Raw genomic sequence first — 6,868 nt, 5'->3', positions numbered from 1 at the left:
TCTAGCCTTAGAAGCTGCGGCATTCGCACCGAGAGGTGGTTTACTATTGTATGCATGTTGCACGATTGCATAGCATGAACGTGTCCTAGGAAGTGTTAGTCGAAAATTTTCTCAACCCATTCACTGCATACTCATCGCATTTCCGATTTAATCAACTCTTTTCAAACTCTGCCACATTTGTTATTTTTTTATCATCGCAAACAACAACCTTAACAACTATTTATTTATTTGGTTACCGGAAAGTTTTCCTAAAAATTACCAACGCAACCTATTTTCACAAGTCCCTAAGTTCAACCCTGGACTTACCAGGAAACTTAGTGGAGTTTACACTTGGATTCCGCTGAGGAAACTTGAGTGCACAATGCAATTTCAACATCATATATCATCCATAATTCACTTCATAAAATTAAGCATCAGTTTTTGGCGCCGTTGCAGGGACTTCGGCAAAATAGTGTGCTAACGATAATTTTTCTAATTTCTTTGCAGACTCTCAATCTCTAAAAAATTATGACCTGGAGATTGAGAGGACATTCAGACGCAGACTAAGAAACAACTGCCAACAAAAGGAGAGAACACCAAGAATGGCGGAGCAACCGAAAGCAAGGGTCGCTAACGCGAATAATATAATGGCCAACCCCATCCTTCTGGCGAATGATTGCAATAGACCCATCTGAGACTATGCATCACCTAACCTCTATGATTTCTCTCCAGGAATCATGAGGTCGACGTTAGATGGATCGAGGTTTGAAATGAAGCCGGTAATGTTGCAGATGATCCAGACTGCTAGGAAATTTGGAGGAAGGCGTGGCAAAGACCTGCACGCCCACCTCTGGAGCTTCATAGAAATTTAAAACACTTTTGTGTTCCCAAATATCTCCACCGAGGAAGTTCGACTCACTCTGTTCCCATTTTCCTTATACGATCAAGCAAGAAAATGGGCATATTCTCTCGAACCGGGGGAGATAACTTCGTGGGAATAGGTGGTGGAAAAATTTAAAAAGTATTTCCCACCAACCGAGAATGCTAGAAGAAGGAAATTAATAACAAATTTTGAACAAGAAAATGACGAATCGCTCAGCGATGCCTGGGCGAGGTTCAAACGGCTGGTAAGAGACTGTCCACATAATGGCTTACCAGACTGCCTGCAAATAGAGATTTTCTACCAAGGACTGAATCCCCCTTCGCAGACCGCTGCCAATGCGGCAGCCGCTAGTGGTCTGCTCGACAAAACATATGAGGAGGCAAAGAGTATACTTGATCGCATTTCCAAAAATCACGAGGATTGGCTAGGAAAGCAATCAGAGATTAATAATAAAAGATAATGACGCAAACAATTGGGTCATTGCATCCCTGCAAAATCAAATGACTGCGATGATGAGTTTGATACAAGGCATCGCAATTAATAATACGGGAGCGAAGAAAGGGCAGGTCAGCACAATTACTCAAACTACCGCAAGTTTTGTCATTTGCGAAGATGTTCACCCGATGGAAGAATGCCCAACAAACCCGCAGTCGATATGCTTCATGAGAAATAATCCCTATTCCGATACATATAATCCCAGGTGGAAAAACCACCCAAATTTTGCGTGGAAAAATCAACAACAAAGCTTTCAACCTGTGGCACAAAAAGGAGGGCCACCTGGATTTTTCCCGCAAACAAACGGTCTAGCACATAGTCAAGCTAGCAGGTCACAAACACCGCAATCTTCGTCCTTAGAGAGCATGTTGAAGTAATACATTGAGAAAAAAAATCAATGCTTCGGAATTAAGCTACATCCATTAGAAATCTCAAAATTCAAATGGTACAAGTTGTAGGCGAGCTGAAAAACAGACCGCAAGGAGCGTTGTCAAGCTCAACTGAGCTCCCTCGCAATGTTGGGGGTAACAGAAAGGAACAATACTTAGCAGTCTCCTTGCTAAGCGACAACATGACTGCGGAAGTAGGGGAGAAGCCCATTGCAACCAACTTAAATACGGTGACAATCGAAGACCCATTGACCTATAGTTTGGAGAAGCCCGAGAAAATAGACCCTGAAGTTGCGTCCACCCATAAGCCTCTAGATCTTGAGACAGAAGAAGTCCAACCACCAGAAACTTCGTAAAGATTGAAAGATGAACAAAATGAGGAAGAAAAGATCGCGATAATGGCTACAGCGCAAAATGCTATGATCCCACCTAAAATGAGCGACCCAGGAATCTTCACGATACCATGCTCTATCGGAGGAACCTACAGTGGCCAAGCACTATGCGATCTTGGGGCAAGTATAAACATAATGCCGCTATCAATCTTCAAACAATTGCATGCCGGCACACTTGCGCCCACACAGGAAACTCTCTTGCTCGCGAACAGATCTTGAATACACCCTGAAGGAGAGTTGAAAAATGTCACAATCTCAATTGATAAATTCATCCTACCGGTAGACTTCCTCATTTTGGATTATAAAGCGGATGAAGATGCACCCATCGTATTGGGACGACCATTCCTTTCGACCAGTCGCACTCAAATTGATGTGTGCAAGGGATAAATTATGATGAACATTCATGGGGAAAAGCTCCGGATTAAGGCAGTCAAGATTCCAGAAGACAAAGAAAAGAGAGAAAAGCCAGCATGAATGTGAACAACCCAGCCTGGAATACGCGGTCCCTGAGTTATTATATAATTCAACCTCATCAGAGACGCAATCCTTTTGAATATCCTTTTCCTGCATCAAATACTTCATGAACTTTCATCATCTCGTTATTTATTATCGCAAGTATCTTTTTGTTACCAGCATCGTTCTTACTTCTTAAAAAAAATGTCATTTTGTTTAAAAATTATTTGACCCTCTCACTGTTTTTCTTGCAACAATCGAGGCACAGGATTTCGGAGGTGTTACACGAAGAAGCAACTTATCTCACTTCATCACCACAATCCAAAGAAGAGAGATGGCCGCAAAGATGGATGCATCAATACACAATGCAGGCAACAGCGCAAATTTGGGGGTGTATTCTTCCTTATCTTTATTTCAAATTTTGCGCTATCGCATCGCATGTTAGTTTTTAAAAGTTTTATCACCGCATCCTCTTTGATTACCACATGATGTTTCTTTGCCAAGTATGATTTCAATGATGAAAAACATGCTTCTATTTCTTTCGTATATACTAGAGTCATCTTAACTTTAAGATAGTCACCTCATAAAATATTTCTAGAAGTTAGGGGTTTGCTCGCTTTCTTTCAAACTGTCTTTACGAAGCTTTCTACGAACATGACTTATATCAATCTTTTGGCAATGAGGACATTTCCGCATTAAAAATTTTGGGGTGAGGTATTTATTTTCAACCTTGATATTTTGAAAAAAAAAAAAAAGGAAAAATTTTGAGAATAACAACTCCACTGTCAACGCAATGGGAAACCCATATTGATAAGAGTTAAGTTGTGAAAGGCACTTACCCCGTAGTTGGATATCCACATGACACACATGGGGGCAAGCCAAAACGAAAGTAAGTCACCAGGATCAACGCATAAATAAATGACCGCAACTCTGCTGCCAAGTAGGTATGAGTTTAGTATGAGGAAGAGTGCATTACTCGTAGTTAGATATCCGCATGACACACATGGGGGAAAGCTAAAATGAAGGCAAAGCACTTGGATCAATGCAAAGGTAAAAAAAAATAACAATGACAAGAAATATGCAAGGATAAAATCATTTGCCACCCCGGTGAAAAAAAAAATCTTTTTGAAATAAATCATGCGATGTTCCGAAAATTAGTAAAGTTCTTTTGAAGGTTAAGCTTGCAGTCCCTAGATCTTAGAAATATTTCAAGAAGAGACTTGAATAAGGCTTAAGGAAACTTTGGTATATAGGATTTGAACAAAGTATCCTTGAGAAATCAAGGAAAAGGACATTGCGATTGACTTACTAAAGGAAGTCTTTAGCTTATGCTTGAGGACAAGCATTGTTTAAATTTGGGGGTGTGATAACAAGCATAAATGCACGTTATCATAGTGCTAAGTTCTTAAACAATGTTGGCTTGCATTGAAAAACATTTTAAATTGTGTCCAAAAAGAATCAGATTCATAATATTGCGGTCACATGCATTCATCGCATTAGAACAGTTGATTTTTGTATTTTTGTGCAAAATATGCGATGACGCAAGGCGGAAATTGCGATCATAGGAAATCATTGGTCGAGCGCATGATAACTTGTAGAAGTACAAGTTATTTATACTGCCTTATCTAGATATTGTAGCCGAAAGAGAATGAATATACGCTAATTGTATGAAAATTAGCTTAGCAATACAATAATTCTGAATTATCAGAATTAAACCCACTAACATCATTAAGATGGAAAAAAAAAAAAGGAGATTTCTATTCTGTTTTCCAGGAAACCAAGTCACCGCTTGCGATTAAGGCTCAAAGACAAACTGACCAACGCATCTCTGTCACATTGCGCCCATCAATCAACAATGAAAAAGACTATTTCCAATTTTCGTTTTTCACATAATTCCCAAGAATTACAGAATTAAGAAGAAAGATTATGCATTCAAGAATAAAATTACAGCATACTAATAAAGGGAAGGAGAAAAAAAAATTGAAGAACACTTTCTTCAAGAACTCCCTCAAACATATCTCTTCTTCCAAAAGGGACACCACCAAATGAAGCCTTCTATATTCTCCTTAGGGTTTAAGAATGACATGAGGTGTGGGCTTTGCCTTAGGGTTTTGGAAGAGAGGAGGAGATAGAGAGAAAGAAAGTAGTTTTCTTTTCTATAAATTTTTTTTTTCAGAGAACACAACTCACAGAGAAAATTGTGGAAAAAGATTAATCAAGACCATTCATTCTTCCACAACCCATGTTATTGAATGAGAGAATGAGGGGAGGGAGTTGTAACTCCCTCTATTTAATTAATTTAAATTAAATTAATAATATATATATATATATAGTAACTATTTTATCATATATATATATATACACAATATGTATTATAATAAATATAACATATAGCCTATAGTTTTATATTGTATCAAATATAACATAACATATAATTTTATTTTCTCTCAACTATACATGGCATTTAATATAAATCGTATTTATATTAAATTCACTTATATGAATCTCATTCATATAATTAATATTTGAATCATATTCAAATATTTAATTCCTCTCAACTTATTTATGATATTTAATACAAATCATAAGAAAATTATTTCAAATAGTAAAAATGTTGAAAATATTTATAAGATATAGCAAAATTTTAGAACTACTAATGATAAACGTTATTGATAGACTTCTATCAGTGTCTATCAATATCACTGTTAGACACTGATAGCAGTGTCTATCAGCATCTATCATTGATAGTTTTAAAATTTTGCTATATTTTATAAATATTTTGTTTTATTTTTCTATATTTAAAAACAACCCTAAATCATATTTATATTAAATTTAATTACATGAATCTCATTTATATAATTAGTATTTGAATCATATTCACATACCTCTCATATTACCTTATATTATAATGTAGCAAATACATTATATTAATTATATTACATATATAATTAATTCCCTCAATTAATTTGAACACTTCAAATTAATCCAAAATTAATTCTCAACTAAATCCCTATTGAGCTACAGAGGGGACCTAATGGACTTGTAGATCGAAGCTCCAATGGTATTTGGATAATTAATTAAACTCTTTAATTAAATTACCCAACATCCATTAACTACTCGTCATTCCACTAAAGATCGACAGTTGCACTTTTCGCACTACAGATAAATTTCTGTGTCCATTAGATATAACAAATCAACAACGATGACCCTTCACAAATTGCTCATTAGTATAACTGGGCCAAAATTACCGTTTTGCCTCTGTATTTACATCTAACTCCTTAAATACCATTGATTCCTCTAATGAGCAATAAGTCATAGTCCAACTATGACCAAGTCCCTCTTAAGCCAAGAGAGGGTGTGGCCACTATGTTCAAGCCTTGAAATCAGTCCTTAAGAGAGCAATTTATTTACTTACCCCGACATCAAGGAATGAGTGAATTCGGTTTTTGTAGTTATGTTTCTAGCTCCCCAGTTAGACGAATCCCCAAAATGGTAGGCTTATTGAGTTGGCAATCTGGCTACTCTCACCTATACAAATCAAAGGACCGCCTTCGTGAGCAGGATTTCACAACTCATTCAGGATTCAGGTCATGTCACCTATGGTCATCCTAGTGAAATGTAAGTCTCTATTATTAATGGCGTTATATAATGAGACTAATCATTTCATGGTCCGGCCTTATAAAAACTATTTGTATAGGATACCCCCGCTCACATGTCTCCATATGAATGATTAGATCATTTGTAACACTTTACAACACTTGTAACACCTACAAAGGGGCCGTATCCGTAATGCTACCAGGATAAGGTTGGGATAAGGTATGCCCAATCTTTTCCATTTACTACATACCATTTAGCTTATTATTTAAACAAGATCCACCCGTATGTCTCTACATACTTGTTTAAATTACATAAAATAATCTAGGATCTTTAGTTTATTGGATTGGGTGTATACTCATAAAATAATTATTATTATATTAATAACAACTTGTTTATACAATGTTCACAAACTACGAGAATACAAGAGATTTAGGATACCAATCCAACATCTAGCTAATAAATTTACTAAAAATGCAATATCATTATTAGCAAGATACATAAGTGCACATTATGTATTATCATCATTAATAACAACTTAGCTAATAATCTAGGATCATCATTAATAACAACTTGCTTTGTATTATTAGCAAGATACATAAGTGCACAAATTGCACTAAGATATAGTACTTTGGGGCTAAAAAGTTCTTCATTATCTTCTTGAGGTCGAAATATATCTTTCT

Source organism: Benincasa hispida, unplaced genomic scaffold (assembly GCF_027475165.1).
Source record: "Benincasa hispida cultivar pf3 unplaced genomic scaffold, pf3_genome.v1.1 HicScf1848, whole genome shotgun sequence".
Lineage (NCBI taxonomy): Eukaryota > Viridiplantae > Streptophyta > Magnoliopsida > Cucurbitales > Cucurbitaceae > Benincasa > Benincasa hispida.
This window is presented reverse-complemented; position numbering follows the sequence as displayed.